Source organism: Siphateles boraxobius, unplaced genomic scaffold, assembly GCF_051911475.1.
Source record: "Siphateles boraxobius isolate OS27281-9 unplaced genomic scaffold, OSU_SipBor_1 198, whole genome shotgun sequence".
Taxonomy (NCBI): domain Eukaryota; kingdom Metazoa; phylum Chordata; class Actinopteri; order Cypriniformes; family Leuciscidae; genus Siphateles; species Siphateles boraxobius.
Genome location: NW_027508808.1, coordinates 225,598 through 245,534, shown reverse-complemented (window position 1 = coordinate 245,534; position 19,937 = coordinate 225,598). Strand labels below are relative to the sequence as shown.

Below are 19,937 nucleotides of genomic sequence, written 5' to 3'. Positions count from 1 at the left end.
ATGTGTGTGCACTACTCACTGCTCCTAATGTATGTGCACTACTCACTGCTCCTAATGTGTGTGCACTACTCACTGCTCCTATGTGTGTGCCCTACTCACTGCTCCTAATGTATGTGCACTACTCACTGCTCTAATGTGTGTGCACTACTCACTGCTCCTAATGTATGTACACTACTCACTGCTCCTAATGTGTATACACTACTCACTGCTCCTATGTGTGTGCACTAATCACTGCTCCTAATGTATGTGCACTACTCACTGCTCCTAATGTAAGTGCACTACTCACTGCTCCTAATGTATGTGCACTACTCACTGCTCCTAATGTATGTGCACTACTCACTGCTCCTAATGTATGTGCACTACTCACTGCTCCTAATGTGTGTGCACTACTCACTGCTCCTATGTGTGTGCCCTACTCACTGCTCCTAATGTGTGTGCACTACTCACTGCTCCTATGTGTGTGCACTACTCACTGCTTCTAATGTGTGTGCACTACTCACTGCTCCTAATGTATGTGCACTACTCACTGCTCCTAATGTATGTGCACTACTCACTGCTCCTAATGTATGTGCACTACTCACTGCTCCTAATGTATGTGCACTACTCACTGCTCCTAATGTGTGTGCACTACTCACTGCTCCTATTGTATAAGCACTACTCACTGCTCCTAATGTATGTGCACTACTCACTGCTCCTAATGTATGTGCACTACTCACTGCTCCTAATGTATGTGCACTACTCACTGCTCCTAATGTGTGTGCACTACTCACTGCTCCTATGTATGTGCACTACTCACTGCTCCTAATGTGTGTGCACTACTCACTGCTCCTATGTGTGCACTACTCACTGCTCCTAATGTGTGTGCACTACTCACTGCTCCTAATGTATGTACACTACTCACTGCTCCTAATGTGTATACACTACTCACTGCTCCTATGTGTGTGCACTACTCACTGCTCCTAATGTATGTGCACTACTCACTGCTCCTAATGTATGTGCACTACTCACTGCTCCTAATGTATGTGCACTACTCACTGCTCCTAATGTATGTGCACTACTCACTGCTCCTAATGTATGTGCACTACTCACTGCTCCTAATGTATGTGCACTACTCCCTGCTCCTAATGTATGTGCACTACTCACTGCTCCTAATGTAGGTGGACTACTCACTGCTCCTAATGTATGTGCACTACTCACTGCTCCTAATGTGTCTGCACTACTCACTGATCCTATGTGTGCACTACTCACTGCTCCTAATGTATGTACACTACTCACTGCTCCTATGTGTGTGCACTACTCACTGCTCCTAATGTATGTGCACTACTCACTGCTCCTAATGTATGTACACTACTCACTGCTCCTAATGTGTGTACACTACTCACTGCTCCTATGTGTGTGCACTACTCACTGCTCCTAATGTATGTGCACTACTCACTGCTCCTAATGTATGTGCACTACTCACTGCTCCTAATGTATGTGCACTACTCACTGCTCCTAATGTATGTGCACTACTCACTGCTCCTAATGTATGTGCACTACTCACTGCTCCTAATGTATGTGCACTACTCACTGCTCCTAATGTGTGTGCACTACTCACTGCTCCTATGTGTGTGCCCTACTCACTGCTCCTAATGTGTGTGCACTACTCACTGCTCCTAATGTGTGTGCACTACTCACTGCTCCTATGTGTGTGCACTACTCACTGCTTCTAATGTGTGTGCACTACTCACTGCTCCTAATGTATGTGCACTACTCACTGCTCCTAATGTATGTGCACTACTCACTGCTCCTAATGTATGTGCACTACTCACTGCTCCTAATGTATGTGCACTACTCACTGCTCCTAATGTGTGTGCACTACTCACTGCTCCTATTGTATAAGCACTACTCACTGCTCCTAATGTAGGTGGACTACTCACTGCTCCTAATGTATGTGCACTACTCACTGCTCCTAATGTGTGTGCACTACTCACTGCTCCTATGTATGTGCACTACTCACTGCTCCTAATGTGTGTGCACTACTCACTGCTCCTATGTGTGTGCACTACTCACTGCTCCTAATGTATGTGCACTACTCACTGCTCCTAATGTATGTACACTACTCACTGCTCCTAATGTGTGTACACTACTCACTGCTCCTATGTGTGTGCACTACTCACTGCTCCTAATGTATGTGCACTACTCACTGCTCCTAATGTATGTGCACTACTCACTGCTCCTAATGTATGTGCACTACTCACTGCTCCTAATGTATGTGCACTACTCACTGCTCCTAATGTATGTGCACTACTCACTGCTCCTAATGTATGTGCACTACTCACTGCTCCTAATGTGTGTGCACTACTCACTGCTCCTATGTGTGTGCCCTACTCACTGCTCCTAATGTGTGTGCACTACTCACTGCTCCTATGTGTGTGCACTACTCACTGCTCCTAATGTGTGTGCAGTACTCACTGCTCTTATGTGTGTGCCCTACCCACTGCTTCTATGTGTGTGCACTACTCACTGCTTCTATGTGTATGCACTACTCACTGCTCCTAATGTGTGTGCACTACTCACTGCTCCTAATGTGTCTGCACTACTCACTGCTCCTATGTGTGCACTACTCACTGCTCCTAATGTATGTGCACTACTCACTGCTCCTATGTGTGTGCACTACTCACTGCTCCTAATGTATGTGCACTACTTACTGCTCCTAATGTGTTTGCACTACTCACTGCTCCTAATGTGTGTGCACTACTCCCTGCTCCTAATGTATGTGCACTACTCACTGCTCCTAATGTATGTGGACTACTCACTGCTCCTAATGTATGTGCACTACTCACTGCTCCTAATGTGTCTGCACTACTCACAGATCCTATGTGTGCACTACTCCCTGCTCCTAATGTATGTGCACTACTCACTGCTCCTATGTGTGTGCACTACTCACTGCTCCTAATGTATGTGCACTACTCACTGCTCCTAATATATGTACACTACTCACTGCTCCTAATGTGTGTACACTACTCACTGCTCCTATGTGTGTGCACTACTCACTGCTCCTAATGTATGTGCACTACTCACTGCTCCTAATGTATGTGCTCTACTCACTGCTTCTAATGTGTGTGCACAACTCACTGCTCCTAATGTGTGTGCACTACTCACTGCTCCTAATGTATGTGCACTACTCACTGCTCCTAATGTGTCTGCACTACTCACTGCTCCTATGTGTGCACTACTCACTGCTCCTAATGTATGTGCACTACTCACTGCTCCTAATGTATGTACACTACTCACTGCTCCTTATGTGTGTGCACTACTCACTGCTTCTAATGTGTGTGCACTACTCACTGCTCCTAATGTGTGTGCACTACTCACTGCTCCTAATGTATGTGCACTACTCACTGCTCCTAATGTGTCTGCACTACTCACTGCTCCTATGTGTGTACTACTCACTGCTCCTATGTGTGTGCACTACTCACTGCTCCTAATATGTGTGCACTACTCACTGCTCCTAATGTATGTGCACTACTCACTGCTCCTAATGTATGTGGACTACTCACTGCTCCTAATGTGTGTGCAGTACTCACTGCTCCTAATGTGTGTGGACTACTCACTGCTCCTATGTGTGTGCTCTACTCACTGCTCCTAATGTGTGTGCACTACTCACTGCTCCTAATGTATTTGCACTACTCACTGCTCCTAAAGTATGTGCACTACTCACTGCTACTAATGTGTGTGCACTACTCACTGCTCCTATGTGTGCACTACTCACTGCTCCTAATGTATGTGCACTACTCACTGCTCCTAATGTATGTGCACTACTCACTGCTCCTAATGTGTGTGCAGTACTCACTGCTCCTACTGTGTGTGCAGTACTCACTGCTCCTATGTGTGTGCCCTACTCACTGCTTCTATGAGTGTGCACTACTCACTGCTTCTATGTGTGTGCACTACTCACTGCTCCTAATGTGTGTGCACTACTCACTGCTCCTAATGTGTCTGCACTACTCACTGCTCCTATGTGTGCACTACTCACTGCTCCTAATGTATGTGCACTACTCACTGCTCCTATGTGTGTGCACTACTCACTGCTCCAAATGTGTGTGCACTACTCACTGCTCCTAATGTGTGTGCACTACTCACTGCTCCTATGTGTGTGCACTACTCACTGCTCCTAATGTGTGTGCACTACTCACTGCTCCTAATGTATGTGCACTACTCACTGCTCCTAATGTGTGTGCACTACTCACTGCTCCTAATGTATGTGCACTACTCACTGCTCCAGCTGTGTGTGTGTGTGTGTGTGTGTGTGTGTGTGTGTGTGTGTGTGTGTGTGTGTGTGTGTGTGTGTGTGTGTGTGTGTGTGTGTGTGTGTGTGCATGTGCGTGTTTGTGTGTGTGTGTTTTGACTACTCACTGCTCCTAATGTATGTGCACTACTCACTGCTCCTAATGTGTGTGCAGTACTCACTGCTCCTAATGTATGTGCACTACTCACTGCTCCTAATCTGTGTGCACTACTCACTGCTCCTAATGTATGTGCACTACTCACTGCTCCAGCTGTGTGTGCGTGTGTGTGTGTGTGTGTGCGTGTGTGTGTTTGTGTGTGTGTTTTGACTACTCACTGCTCCTAATGTATGTGCACTACTCACTGCTCCTAATGTATGTGCACTACTCACTGCTCCTAATGTATGTGCACTACTCACTGCTCCTAATGTATGTGCCCTACTCACTGCTCGTAATGTGTGTGCACTACTCACTGCTTCTATGTGTGTGCAGTACTCACTGCTCCTAATGTGTGTGCAGTACTCACTGCTCCTATGTGTGTGCCCTACTCACTGCTCCTAATGTGTGTGCACTACTCACTGCTTCTATGTGTGTGCACTACTCACTGCTCCTAATGTGTGTGCAGTACTCACTGCTCCTATGTGTGTGCCCTACTCACTGCTCCTAATGTGTGTGCACTACTCACTGCTCCTAATGTATGTGCACTACTCACTGCTCCTAATGTGTGTGCACTACTCACTGCTCCTATGTGTGTGCCCTACTCACTGCTCCTAATGTATGTGCACTACTCACTGCTCTAATGTGTGTGCACTACTCACTGCTCCTAATGTATGTACACTACTCACTGCTCCTAATGTGTATACACTACTCACTGCTCCTATGTGTGTGCACTAATCACTGCTCCTAATGTATGTGCACTACTCACTGCTCCTAATGTAAGTGCACTACTCACTGCTCCTAATGTATGTGCACTACTCACTGCTCCTAATGTATGTGCACTACTCACTGCTCCTAATGTATGTGCACTACTCACTGCTCCTAATGTATGTGCACTACTCACTGCTCCTAATGTGTGTGCACTACTCACTGCTCCTATGTGTGTGCCCTACTCACTGCTCCTAATGTGTGTGCACTACTCACTGCTCCTATGTGTGTGCACTACTCACTGCTTCTAATGTGTGTGCACTACTCACTGCTCCTAATGTATGTGCACTACTCACTGCTCCTAATGTATGTGCACTACTCACTGCTCCTAATGTATGTGCACTACTCACTGCTCCTAATGTATGTGCACTACTCACTGCTCCTAATGTGTGTGCACTACTCACTGCTCCTATTGTATAAGCACTACTCACTGCTCCTAATGTATGTGGACTACTCACTGCTCCTAATGTATGTGCACTACTCACTGCTCCTAATGTATGTGCACTACTCACTGCTCCTAATGTGTGTGCACTACTCACTGCTCCTATGTATGTGCACTACTCACTGCTCCTAATGTGTGTGCACTACTCACTGCTCCTATGTGTGCACTACTCACTGCTCCTAATGTGTGTGCACTACTCACTGCTCCTAATGTATGTACACTACTCACTGCTCCTAATGTGTATACACTACTCACTGCTCCTATGTGTGTGCACTACTCACTGCTCCTAATGTATGTGCACTACTCACTGCTCCTAATGTATGTGCACTACTCACTGCTCCTAATGTATGTGCACTACTCACTGCTCCTAATGTATGTGCACTACTCACTGCTCCTAATGTATGTGCACTACTCCCTGCTCCTAATGTATGTGCACTACTCCCTGCTCCTAATGTATGTGCACTACTCACTGCTCCTAATGTAGGTGGACTACTCACTGCTCCTAATGTATGTGCACTACTCACTGCTCCTAATGTGTCTGCACTACTCACTGATCCTATGTGTGCACTACTCACTGCTCCTAATGTATGTACACTACTCACTGCTCCTATGTGTGTGCACTACTCACTGCTCCTAATGTATGTGCACTACTCACTGCTCCTAATGTATGTACACTACTCACTGCTCCTAATGTGTGTACACTACTCACTGCTCCTATGTGTGTGCACTACTCACTGCTCCTAATGTATGTGCACTACTCACTGCTCCTAATGTGTGTGCACTACTCACTGCTTCTATGTGTGTGCACTACTCACTGCTCCTAATGTGTGTGCAGTACTCACTGCTCCTATGTGTGTGCCCTACTCACTGCTCCTAATGTGTGTGCACTACTCACTGCTCCTAATGTATGTGCACTACTCATTGCTCCTAATGTGTGTGCACTACTCACTGCTCCTATGTGTGTGCCCTACTCACTGCTCCTAATGTATGTGCACTACTCACTGCTCTAATGTGTGTGCACTACTCACTGCTCCTAATGTATGTACACTACTCACTGCTCCTAATGTGTATACACTACTCACTGCTCCTATGTGTGTGCACTAATCACTGCTCCTAATGTATGTGCACTACTCACTGCTCCTAATGTAAGTGCACTACTCACTGCTCCTAATGTATGTGCACTACTCACTGCTCCTAATGTATGTGCACTACTCACTGCTCCTAATGTATGTGCACTACTCACTGCTCCTAATGTGTGTGCACTACTCACTGCTCCTAATGTGTGTGCACTACTCACTGCTCCTATGTGTGTGCACTACTCACTGCTTCTAATGTGTGTGCACTACTCACTGCTCCTAATGTATGTGCACTACTCACTGCTCCTAATGTATGTGCACTACTCACTGCTCCTAATGTATGTGCACTACTCACTGCTCCTAATGTATGTGCACTACTCACTGCTCCTAATGTGTGTGCACTACTCACTGCTCCTATTGTATAAGCACTACTCACTGCTCCTAATGTATGTGCACTACTCACTGCTCCTAATGTATGTGCACTACTCACTGCTCCTAATGTATGTGCACTACTCACTGCTCCTAATGTGTGTGCACTACTCACTGCTCCTATGTGTGCACTACTCACTGCTCCTAATGTGTGTGCACTACTCACTGCTCCTATGTGTGCACTACTCACTGCTCCTAATGTGTGTACACTACTCACTGCTCCTAATGTATGTACACTACTCACTGCTCCTAATGTGTATACACTACTCACTGCTCCTATGTGTGTGCACTACTCACTGCTCCTAATGTATGTGCACTACTCACTGCTCCTAATGTATGTGCACTACTCACTGCTCCTAATGTATGTGCACTACTCACTGCTCCTAATGTATGTGCACTACTCACTGCTCCTAATGTATGTGCACTACTCACTGCTCCTAATGTATGTGCACTACTCCCTGCTCCTAATGTATGTGCACTACTCACTGCTCCTAATGTAGGTGGACTACTCACTGCTCCTAATGTATGTGCACTACTCACTGCTCCTAATGTGTCTGCACTACTCACTGATCCTATGTGTGCACTACTCACTGCTCCTAATGTATGTACACTACTCACTGCTCCTATGTGTGTGCACTACTCACTGCTCCTAATGTATGTGCACTACTCACTGCTCCTAATGTATGTGCACTACTCACTGCTCCTAATGTATGTGCACTACTCACTGCTCCTAATGTATGTGCACTACTCACTGCTCCTAATGTATGTGCACTACTCACTGCTCCTAATGTGTGTGCACTACTCACTGCTCCTATGTGTGTGCCCTACTCACTGCTCCTAATGTGTGTGCACTACTCACTGCTCCTATGTGTGTGCACTACTCACTGCTTCTAATGTGTGTGCACTACTCACTGCTCCTAATGTATGTGCACTACTCACTGCTCCTAATGTATGTGCACTACTCACTGCTCCTAATGTATGTGCACTACTCACTGCTCCTAATGTATGTGCACTACTCACTGCTCCTAATGTGTGTGCACTACTCACTGCTCCTATTGTATAAGCACTACTCACTGCTCCTAATGTATGTGCACTACTCACTGCTCCTAATGTATATGCACTACTCACTGCTCCTAATGTATGTGCACTACTCACTGCTCCTAATGTGTGTGCACTACTCACTGCTCCTATGTATGTGCACTACTCACTGCTCCTAATGTGTGTGCACTACTCACTGCTCCTATGTGTGCACTACTCACTGCTCCTAATGTGTGTGCACTACTCACTGCTCCTAATGTATGTACACTACTCACTGCTCCTAATGTGTATACACTACTCACTGCTCCTATGTGTGTGCACTACTCACTGCTCCTAATGTATGTGCACTACTCACTGCTCCTAATGTATGTGCACTACTCACTGCTCCTAATGTATGTGCACTACTCCCTGCTCCTAATGTATGTGCACTACTCACTGCTCCTAATGTAGGTGGACTACTCACTGCTCCTAATGTATGTGCACTACTCACTGCTCCTAATGTGTCTGCACTACTCACTGATCCTATGTGTGCACTACTCACTGCTCCTAATGTATGTACACTACTCACTGCTCCTATGTGTGTGCACTACTCACTGCTCCTAATGTATGTGCACTACTCACTGCTCCTAATGTATGTACACTACTCACTGCTCCTAATGTGTGTACACTACTCACTGCTCCTATGTGTGTGCACTACTCACTGCTCCTAATGTATGTGCACTACTCACTGCTCCTAATGTATGTGCTCTACTCACTGCTTCTAATGTGTGTGCACTACTCACTGCTCCTAATGTGTGTGCACTACTCACTGCTCCTAATGTATGTACACTACTCACTGCTCCTAATGTGTATACACTACTCACTGCTCCTATGTGTGTGCACTACTCACTGCTCCTAATGTATGTGCACTACTCACTGCTCCTAATGTATGTGCACTACTCACTGCTCCTAATGTATGTGCACTACTCCCTGCTCCTAATGTATGTGCACTACTCACTGCTCCTAATGTAGGTGGACTACTCACTGCTCCTAATGTATGTGCACTACTCACTGCTCCTAATGTGTCTGCACTACTCACTGATCCTATGTGTGCACTACTCACTGCTCCTAATGTATGTACACTACTCACTGCTCCTATGTGTGTGCACTACTCACTGCTCCTAATGTATGTGCACTACTCACTGCTCCTAATGTATGTACACTACTCACTGCTCCTAATGTGTGTACACTACTCACTGCTCCTATGTGTGTGCACTACTCACTGCTCCTAATGTATGTGCACTACTCACTGCTCCTAATGTATGTGCTCTACTCACTGCTTCTAATGTGTGTGCACTACTCACTGCTCCTAATGTGTGTGCACTACTCACTGCTCCTAATGTATGTGCACTACTCACTGCTCCTAATGTGTCTGCACTACTCACTGCTCCTATATGTGCACTACTCACTGGTCCTAATGTGTGTACACTACTCACTGCTCCTATGTGTGTGCCCTACTCACTGCTCCTAATGTGTGTGCACTACTCACTGCCCTTATGTGTGTGCACTACTCACTGCTTCTAATGTGTGTGCACTACTCACTGCTCCTAATGTGTGTGCACTACTCACTGCTCCTAATGTATGTGCACTACTCACTGCTCCTAATGTGTCTACACTACTCACTGCTCCTATGTGTGCACTACTCACTGCTCCTAATGTATGTGCACTACTCACTGCTCCTATGTGTGTGCACTACTCACTGCTCCTAATCTGTGTGCACTACTCACTGCTCCTATGTGTGTGCCCTACTCACTGCTCCTAATGTGTGTGCAGTACTCACTGCTCTTATGTGTGTGCCCTACTCACTGCTTCTATGTGTGTGCACTACTCACTGCTTCTATGTGTATGCACTACTCACTGCTCCTAATGTGTGTGCACTACTCACTGCTCCTAATGTGTCTGCACTACTCACTGCTCCTATGTGTGCACTACTCACTGCTCCTAATGTATGTGCACTACTCACTGCTCCTATGTGTGTGCACTACTCACTGCTCCTAATGTATGTGCACTACTTACTGCTCCTAATGTGTTTGCACTACTCACTGCTCCTAATGTGTGTGCACTACTCCCTGCTCCTAATGTATGTGCACTACTCACTGCTCCTAATGTATGTGGACTACTCACTGCTCCTAATGTATGTGCACTACTCACTGCTCCTAATGTGTCTGCACTACTCACAGATCCTATGTGTGCACTACTCCCTGCTCCTAATGTATGTGCACTACTCACTGCTCCTATGTGTGTGCACTACTCACTGCTCCTAATGTATGTGCACTACTCACTGCTCCTAATATATGTACACTACTCACTGCTCCTAATGTGTGTACACTACTCACTGCTCCTATGTGTGTGCACTACTCACTGCTCCTAATGTATGTGCACTACTCACTGCTCCTAATGTATGTGCTCTACTCACTGCTTCTAATGTGTGTGCACAACTCACTGCTCCTAATGTGTGTGCACTACTCACTGCTCCTAATGTATGTGCACTACTCACTGCTCCTAATGTGTCTGCACTACTCACTGCTCCTATGTGTGCACTACTCACTGCTCCTAATGTATGTGCACTACTCACTGCTCCTAATGTATGTACACTACTCACTGCTCCTTATGTGTGTGCACTACTCACTGCTTCTAATGTGTGTGCACTACTCACTGCTCCTAATGTGTGTGCACTACTCACTGCTCCTAATGTATGTGCACTACTCACTGCTCCTAATGTGTCTGCACTACTCACTGCTCCTATGTGTGTACTACTCACTGCTCCTATGTGTGTGCACTACTCACTGCTCCTAATATGTGTGCACTACTCACTGCTCCTAATGTATGTGCACTACTCACTGCTCCTAATGTATGTGGACTACTCACTGCTCCTAATGTGTGTGCAGTACTCACTGCTCCTAATGTGTGTGGACTACTCACTGCTCCTATGTGTGTGCTCTACTCACTGCTCCTAATGTGTGTGCACTACTCACTGCTCCTAATGTATTTGCACTACTCACTGCTCCTAAAGTATGTGCACTACTACTGCTCCTAATGTATTTGCACTACTCACTGCTCCTAAAGTATGTGCACTACTCACTGCTACTAATGTGTGTGCACTACTCACTGCTCCTATGTGTGCACTACTCACTGCTCCTAATGTATGTGCACTACTCACTGCTCCTAATGTATGTGCACTACTCACTGCTCCTAATGTGTGTGCAGTACTCACTGCTCCTACTGTGTGTGCAGTACTCACTGCTCCTATGTGTGTGCCCTACTCACTGCTTCTATGAGTGTGCACTACTCACTGCTTCTATGTGTGTGCACTACTCACTGCTCCTAATGTGTGTGCACTACTCACTGCTCCTAATGTGTCTGCACTACTCACTGCTCCTATGTGTGCACTACTCACTGCTCCTAATGTATGTGCACTACTCACTGCTCCTATGTGTGTGCACTACTCACTGCTCCAAATGTGTGTGCACTACTCACTGCTCCTAATGTGTGTGCACTACTCACTGCTCCTATGTGTGTGCACTACTCACTGCTCCTAATGTGTGTGCACTACTCACTGCTCCTAATGTATGTGCACTACTCACTGCTCCTAATGTGTGTGCACTACTCACTGCTCCTAATGTATGTGCACTACTCACTGCTCCAGCTGTGTGTGTGTGTGTGTGTGTGTGTGTGTGTGTGTGTGTGTGTGTGTGTGTGTGTGTGTGTGTGTCTGTGTGTGTGTGTGTGTGTGCATGTGCGTGTTTGTGTGTGTGTTTTGACTACTCACTGCTCCTAATGTATGTGCACTACTCACTGCTCCTAATGTGTGTGCACTACTCACTGCTCCTAATGTATGTGCACTACTCACTGCTCCTAATCTGTGTGCACTACTCACTGCTCCTAATGTATGTGCACTACTCACTGCACCAGCTGTGTGTGCGTGTGTGTGTGTGTGTGTGCGTGTGTGTGTTTGTGTGTGTGTTTTGACTACTCACTGCTCCTAATGTATGTGCACTACTCACTGCTCCTAATGTATGTGCACTACTCACTGCTCCTAATGTATGTGCACTACTCACTGCTCCTAATGTATGTGCCCTACTCACTGCTCGTAATGTGTGTGCACTACTCACTGCTTCTATGTGTGTGCAGTACTCACTGCTCCTAATGTGTGTGCAGTACTCACTGCTCCTATGTGTGTGCCCTACTCACTGCTCCTAATGTGTGTGCACTACTCACTGCTTCTATGTGTGTGCACTACTCACTGCTCCTAATGTGTGTGCAGTACTCACTGCTCCTATGTGTGTGCCCTACTCACTGCTCCTAATGTGTGTGCACTACTCACTGCTCCTAATGTATGTGCACTACTCACTGCTCCTAATGTGTGTGCACTACTCACTGCTCCTATGTGTGTGCCCTACTCACTGCTCCTAATGTATGTGCACTACTCACTGCTCCTAATGTATGTACACTACTCACTGCTCCTAATGTGTATACACTACTCACTGCTCCTATGTGTGTGCACTAATCACTGCTCCTAATGTATGTGCACTACTCACTGCTCCTAATGTAAGTGCACTACTCACTGCTCCTAATGTATGTGCACTACTCACTGCTCCTAATGTATGTGCACTACTCACTGCTCCTAATGTATGTGCACTACTCACTGCTCCTAATGTGTGTGCACTACTCACTGCTCCTATGTGTGTGCCCTACTCACTGCTCCTAATGTGTGTGCACTACTCACTGCTCCTATGTGTGTGCACTACTCACTGCTTCTAATGTGTGTGCACTACTCACTGCTCCTAATGTATGTGCACTACTCACTGCTCCTAATGTATGTGCACTACTCACTGCTCCTAATGTATGTGCACTACTCACTGCTCCTAATGTATGTGCACTACTCACTGCTCCTAATGTGTGTGCACTACTCACTGCTCCTATTGTATAAGCACTACTCACTGCTCCTAATGTATGTGCACTACTCACTGCTCCTAATGTATGTGCACTACTCACTGCTCCTAATGTATGTGCACTACTCACTGCTCCTAATGTGTGTGCACTACTCACTGCTCCTATGTATGTGCACTACTCACTGCTCCTAATGTGTGTGCACTACTCACTGCTCCTATGTGTGCACTACTCACTGTTCCTAATGTGTGTGCACTACTCACTGCTCCTAATGTATGTACACTACTCACTGCTCCTAATGTGTATACACTACTCACTGCTCCTATGTGTGTGCACTACTCACTGCTCCTAATGTATGTGCACTACTCACTGCTCCTAATGTATGTGCACTACTCACTGCTCCTAATGTATGTGCACTACTCACTGCTCCTAATGTATGTGCACTACTCACTGCTCCTAATGTATGTGCACTACTCCCTGCTCCTAATGTATGTGCACTACTCACTGCTCCTAATGTAGGTGGACTACTCACTGCTCCTAATGTATGTGCACTACTCACTGCTCCTAATGTGTCTGCACTACTCACTGATCCTATGTGTGCACTACTCACTGCTCCTAATGTGTGTACACTACTCACTGCTCCTATGTGTGTGCACTACTCACTGCTCCTAATGTATGTGCACTACTCACTGCTCCTAATGTATGTACACTACTCACTGCTCCTAATGTGTGTACACTACTCACTGCTCCTATGTGTGTGCACTACGCACTGCTCCTAATGTATGTGCACTACTCACTGCTCCTAATGTATGTGCACTACTCACTCCTCCTAATGTATGTGCACTACTCACTGCTCCTAATGTATGTGCACTACTCACTGCTCCTAATGTATGTGCACTACTCACTGCTCCTAATGTATGTGCACTACTCACTGCTCCTAATGTGTGTGCACTACTCACTGCTCCTATGTGTGTGCCCTACTCACTGCTCCTAATGTGTGTGCACTACTCACTGCTCCTATGTGTGTGCACTACTCACTGCTTCTAATGTGTGTGCACTACTCACTGCTTCTAATGTATGTTTACTACTCACTGCTCCTAATGTATGTGCACTACTCACTGCTCCTAATGTATGTGCACTACTCACTGCTCCTAATGTATGTGCACTACTCACTGCTCCTAATGTGTGTGCACTACTCACTGCTCCTATTGTATAAGCACTACTCACTGCTCCTAATGTATGTGGACTACTCACTGCTCCTAATGTATGTGCACTACTCACTGCTCCTAATGTATGTGCACTACTCACTGCTCCTAATGTATGTGCACTACTCACTGCTCCTAATGTATGTGCACTACTCACTGCTCCTAATGTATGTGCACTACTCCCTGCTCCTAATGTATGTGCACTACTCACTGCTCCTAATGTAGGTGGACTACTCACTGCTCCTAATGTATGTGCACTACTCACTGCTCCTAATGTGTCTGCACTACTCACTGATCCTATGTGTGCACTACTCACTGCTCCTAATGTGTGTACACTACTCACTGCTCCTATGTGTGTGCACTACTCACTGCTCCTAATGTATGTGCACTACTCACTGCTCCTAATGTATGTACACTACTCACTGCTCCTAATGTGTGTACACTACTCACTGCTCCTATGTGTGTGCACTACGCACTGCTCCTAATGTATGTGCACTACTCACTGCTCCTAATGTATGTGCACTACTCACTCCTCCTAATGTATGTGCACTACTCACTGCTCCTAATGTATGTGCACTACTCACTGCTCCTAATGTATGTGCACTACTCACTGCTCCTAATGTATGTGCACTACTCACTGCTCCTAATGTGTGTGCACTACTCACTGCTCCTATGTGTGTGCCCTACTCACTGCTCCTAATGTGTGTGCACTACTCACTGCTCCTATGTGTGTGCACTACTCACTGCTTCTAATGTGTGTGCACTACTCACTGCTCCTAATGTATGTTTACTACTCACTGCTCCTAATGTATGTGCACTACTCACTGCTCCTAATGTATGTGCACTACTCACTGCTCCTAATGTATGTGCACTACTCACTGCTCCTAATGTGTGTGCACTACTCACTGCTCCTATTGTATAAGCACTACTCACTGCTCCTAATGTATGTGGACTACTCACTGCTCCTAATGTATGTGCACTACTCACTGCTCCTAATGTATGTGCACTACTCACTGCTCCTAATGTGTGTGCACTACTCACTGCTCCTATGTATGTGCACTACTCACTGCTCCTAATGTGTGTGCACTACTCACTGCTCCTATGTGTGCACTACTCACTGCTCCTAATGTGTGTGCACTACTCACTGCTCCTAATGTATGTACACTACTCACTGCTCCTAATTTGTATACACTACTCACTGCTCCTATGTGTGTGCACTACTCACTGCTCCTAATGTATGTGCACTACTCACTGCTCCTAATGTATGTGCACTACTCACTGCTCCTAATGTATGTGCACTACTCACTGCTCCTAATGTATGTGCACTACTCACTGCTCCTAATGTATGTGCACTACTCCCTGCTCCTAATGTATGTGCACTACTCACTGCTCCTAATGTATGTGCACTACTCACTGCTCCTAATGTAGGTGGACTACTCACTGCTCCTAATGTATGTGCACTACTCACTGCTCCTAATGTGTCTGCACTACTCACTGATCCTATGTGTGCACTACTCACTGCTCCTAATGTATGTACACTACTCACTGCTCCTATGTGTGTGTGCACTACTCACTGCTCCTAATGTATGTGCACTACTCACTGCTCCTAATGTATGTACACTACTCACTGCTCCTAATGTGTGTACACTACTCACTGCTCCTATGTGTGTGCACTACTCACTGCTCCTAATGTATGTGCACTACTCACTGCTCCTAATGTATGTGCTCTACTCACTGCTTCTAATGTGTGTGCACTACTCACTGCTCCTAATGTATGTGCACTACTCACTGCTCCTAATGTGTCTGCACTACTCACTGCTCCTATGTGTGCACTACTCACTGGTCCTAATGTGTGTACACTACTCACTGCTCCTATGTGTGTGCCCTACTCACTGCTCCTAATGTGTGTGCACTACTCACTGCCCTTATGTGTGTGCACTACTCACTGCTTCTAATGTGTGTGCACTACTCACTGCTCCTAATGTGTGTGCACTACTCACTGCTCCTAATGTATGTGCACTACTCACTGCTCCTAATGTGTCTACACTACTCACTGCTCCTAGGTGGTCACTACTCACTGCTCCTAATGTATGTGCACTACTCACTGCTCCTATGTGTGTGCACTACTCACTGCTCCTAATGTGTGTGCACTACTCACTGCTCCTATGTGTGTGCCCTACTCACTGCTCCTAATGTGTGTGCAGTACTCACTGCTCTTATGTGTGTGCCCTACTCACTGCTTCTATGTGTGTGCACTACTCACTGCTTCTATGTGTATGCACTACTCACTGCTCCTAATGTGTGTGCACTACTCACTGCTCCTAATGTGTCTGCACTACTCACTGCTCCTATGTGTGCACTACTCACTGCTCCTAATGTATGTGCACTACTCACTGCTCCTATGTGTGTGCACTACTCACTGCTCCTAATGTATGTGCTCTACTTACTGCTCCTAATGTGTTTGCACTACTCACTGCTCCTAATGTGTGTGCACTACTCCCTGCTCCTAATGTATGTGCACAACTCACTGCTCCTAATGTGTGTGCACTACTCACTGCTCCTAATGTATGTGCACTACTCACTGCTCCTAATGTGTCTGCACTACTCACTGCTCCTATGTGTGCACTACTCACTGCTCCTAATGTATGTGCACTACTCACTGCTCCTAATGTATGTACACTACTCACTGCTCCTTATGTGTGTGCACTACTCACTGCTTCTAATGTGTGTGCACTACTCACTGTTCCTAATGTATGTGCACTACTCACTGCTCCTAATGTGTGTGCACTACTCACTGCTCCTAATGTATGTGCACTACTCACTGCTCCAGCTGTGTGTGTGTGTGTGTGTGTGTGTGTGTGTGTGTGTGTGTGTGTGTGTGTGTGTGTGCATGTGCGTGTTTGTGTGTGTGTTTTGACTACTCACTGCTCCTAATGTATGTGCACTACTCACTGCTCCTAATGTGTGTGCACTACTCACTGCTCCTAATGTATGTGCACTACTCACTGCTCCTAATCTGTTTGCACTACTCACTGCTCCTAATGTATGTGCACTACTCACTGCTCCAGCTGTGTGTGTGTGTGTGTGTGTGTGTGTGTGCGTGTGTGTGTTTGTGTGTGTGTTTTGACTACTCACTGCTCCTAATGTATGTGCACTACTCACTGCTCCTAATGTGTGTGCACTACACACTGCTCCTAATGTATGTGCACTACTCACTGCTCCAGCTGTGTCTGTGTGTGTGTGTGTGTGTGTGTGTGTGTGTGTGTGTGTGTGTGTGTGTGTGTGTGTTTTGACTACTCACTGCTCCTAATGTATGTGCACTACTCACTGCTCCTAATGTATGTGCACTACTCACTGCTCCTAATGTATGTGCGCTACTCACTGTTCCTAATGTATGTGCACTACTCACTGCTCCTAATGTGTGTGCACTACTCACTGCTCCTAATGTATGTGCACTACTCACTGCTCCTAATTTGTGTGCACTAACTTGAATGGGTTAAATGCAGAGGCCAAATTATGATTATGGGTTAATTTTCCATACTTGGCCTTCACTTAAAATTCTCACATGTAATTTCCCACAGGTGAGATTATGAGTATGCTAATAAGTTCCAGAAAATCCCTAATTTGGACAAAGACTGTAGATTTTATATTCTTTTAAAGAATTTATTCGGTGTAGTCGAATAAAACACAGATTTTGACTGATTAAACATGAAGAGAATTAACACACTGTTGTGACTGTATTATGGTATATCTTTGTTCTGCAAGCCATCTCTCTGGTATTTTTATAAGGATAATGCATATTTATAATGCAATACCAATCGACAGCCTTTTTCACTGTATATACTATAAAATAATAATAAAAAAAATGTTTGGTTACTATTTGACTAATAGCATTATTTCTTTCTTTTTTTTCAAGATTTCTATAGATATCACGATATATCATTATTGTGAATAACTCACACACACACACACACGCAGGCACGCACGCACGCACGCACGCACATACACACACACACACACACACGCAGGCACGCACGCACGCACGCACGCACATACACACACACACACACACACACACAAAGTTGCCTTTATAAAAGAAGGCCAGTATCACCAAAACCAATACGATGTCTCTTTGAAATTTTTAAAAACAAATTCCTCAATTTGAGCCATTAATTATAGCCATTGAACATTACAGTATAATTTAAATCTATCAATTTTAACATTCATTAGGCTTCAAATAATACAATAGCTTTAAATTTAAGTGCACTTTTATTACAATTGGTCTATGTGAAGATTGTTTATTGTCACATTAACCCTTCAATCTATCTCAATTATTTCTATTTGCCCATTTCAGTTTTACTTGCCTTGTCGAAATTGTTTTTTACCCATGTAACCTTGTAAACAGTGCTTAAAGATTTTCAGGAAGGATATATAGAAATTGAATAATCTTATCACACTTTACTGTCTTCACTACATACATTCTAAACTAAATATAGATGAATCCCTCTTACAGATACACACGTTATTCAGTCAAGAGCAGTGAGTGATTTCCTCTTTTCTTTTGTTCTTTGATTATAATTAATGACAGACATGACAGTAGGTTTATTATGCTACTGTCACTTTAAGGCCGTCCGGATTTTCTCACAACCTTTTCTCTTTAGATTATTTTAAGACCTAATGTAACTGATTCAAACCCGTGCTTGCGATAATGCTCAACAAAACGGGCATTTTGGAATAATTGTATGTTTTTTCCATGCAAGCGCTAGTTTGAAGCGGAACAGTCGTTTTGTGTGCGCACAAATTATTCACTAGCTCATAAAGACAGGAGATTCACAAACTGGTTTAAAATCATATTCAGTAATTAGAGCGTGATCACATATTGCAACGCTAGCTAAAACGGATATGATGTTAATTGCGTTTAACATTTCTAACGCGTAAAACGGAAGAAAAACAGAATTACTATTCCTTTTTTATTTTATATATTGCACACGAGTTTGTTTTTTTATATGCTATACGCATATAGGCTAGGCATACATTAAAAATGTAATCAAGATGAACTAAGGTTCAAAACTATTTTAATGTGCATTTATTTACATTATGCATTTATAAATGTACATTATAATTAAATAATGCTTTGTTAAAGTTATGTAAAATGTAAATACTGATCTTATTGCTCATTTATTGAATTATTTTCAGTTAAAAAAAATGAAATATTGTCAAAATACAACTTTATCACTCAGACTTTATTCTGTAAAATCAATATGTACCTGTTTGAGGGAGTCCAAAGTCTTCACATCAGCATGGGATGCTGTTCCCAGAGCAGTCGAGGGAGTTTATCCCGCCGGAGAGAGAGAGAGAGATGTGTGTGTGTGTGTGTGTGTGTGTGTATAACTGTAAGCACTATCATGTGAGGGATCCTCAGTCTGTCCGCTTCAGAGCTGATGAGCTGGAAGGAGGGAGTAAAGCACTTCTGTTCTTCTCTCTCCTCAGGATTTCACCGCATTTTCTCACGGCAAGCTTGCTTTCAGAGCTTCACAACTGACACGCGGGGGGGGGGGGGGGGGGGGGGGGGGGGGGGGGGGGATGGGGGGGGACGTGTACGAAGGGAGTTCACATGGAAAGGCTG

General features: G+C 45.1%; 1 protein-coding gene across 1 annotated transcript in view; it reads right to left on the bottom strand.

The window, feature by feature from the left end:
• The window catches only part of LOC143744125 (proton-coupled zinc antiporter SLC30A1), a 46,858-nt gene extending 27,152 nt beyond the window's left edge, over positions 1-19,706 (bottom strand). The window contains exon 1 of the mRNA XM_077235524.1: positions 19,579-19,706. The gene's annotated coding sequence lies outside the window, so the exon portion shown is untranslated. The remainder of the gene's footprint in view (positions 1-19,578) is intronic.
• Positions 19,707-19,937: the final 231 nt, after the last annotated feature.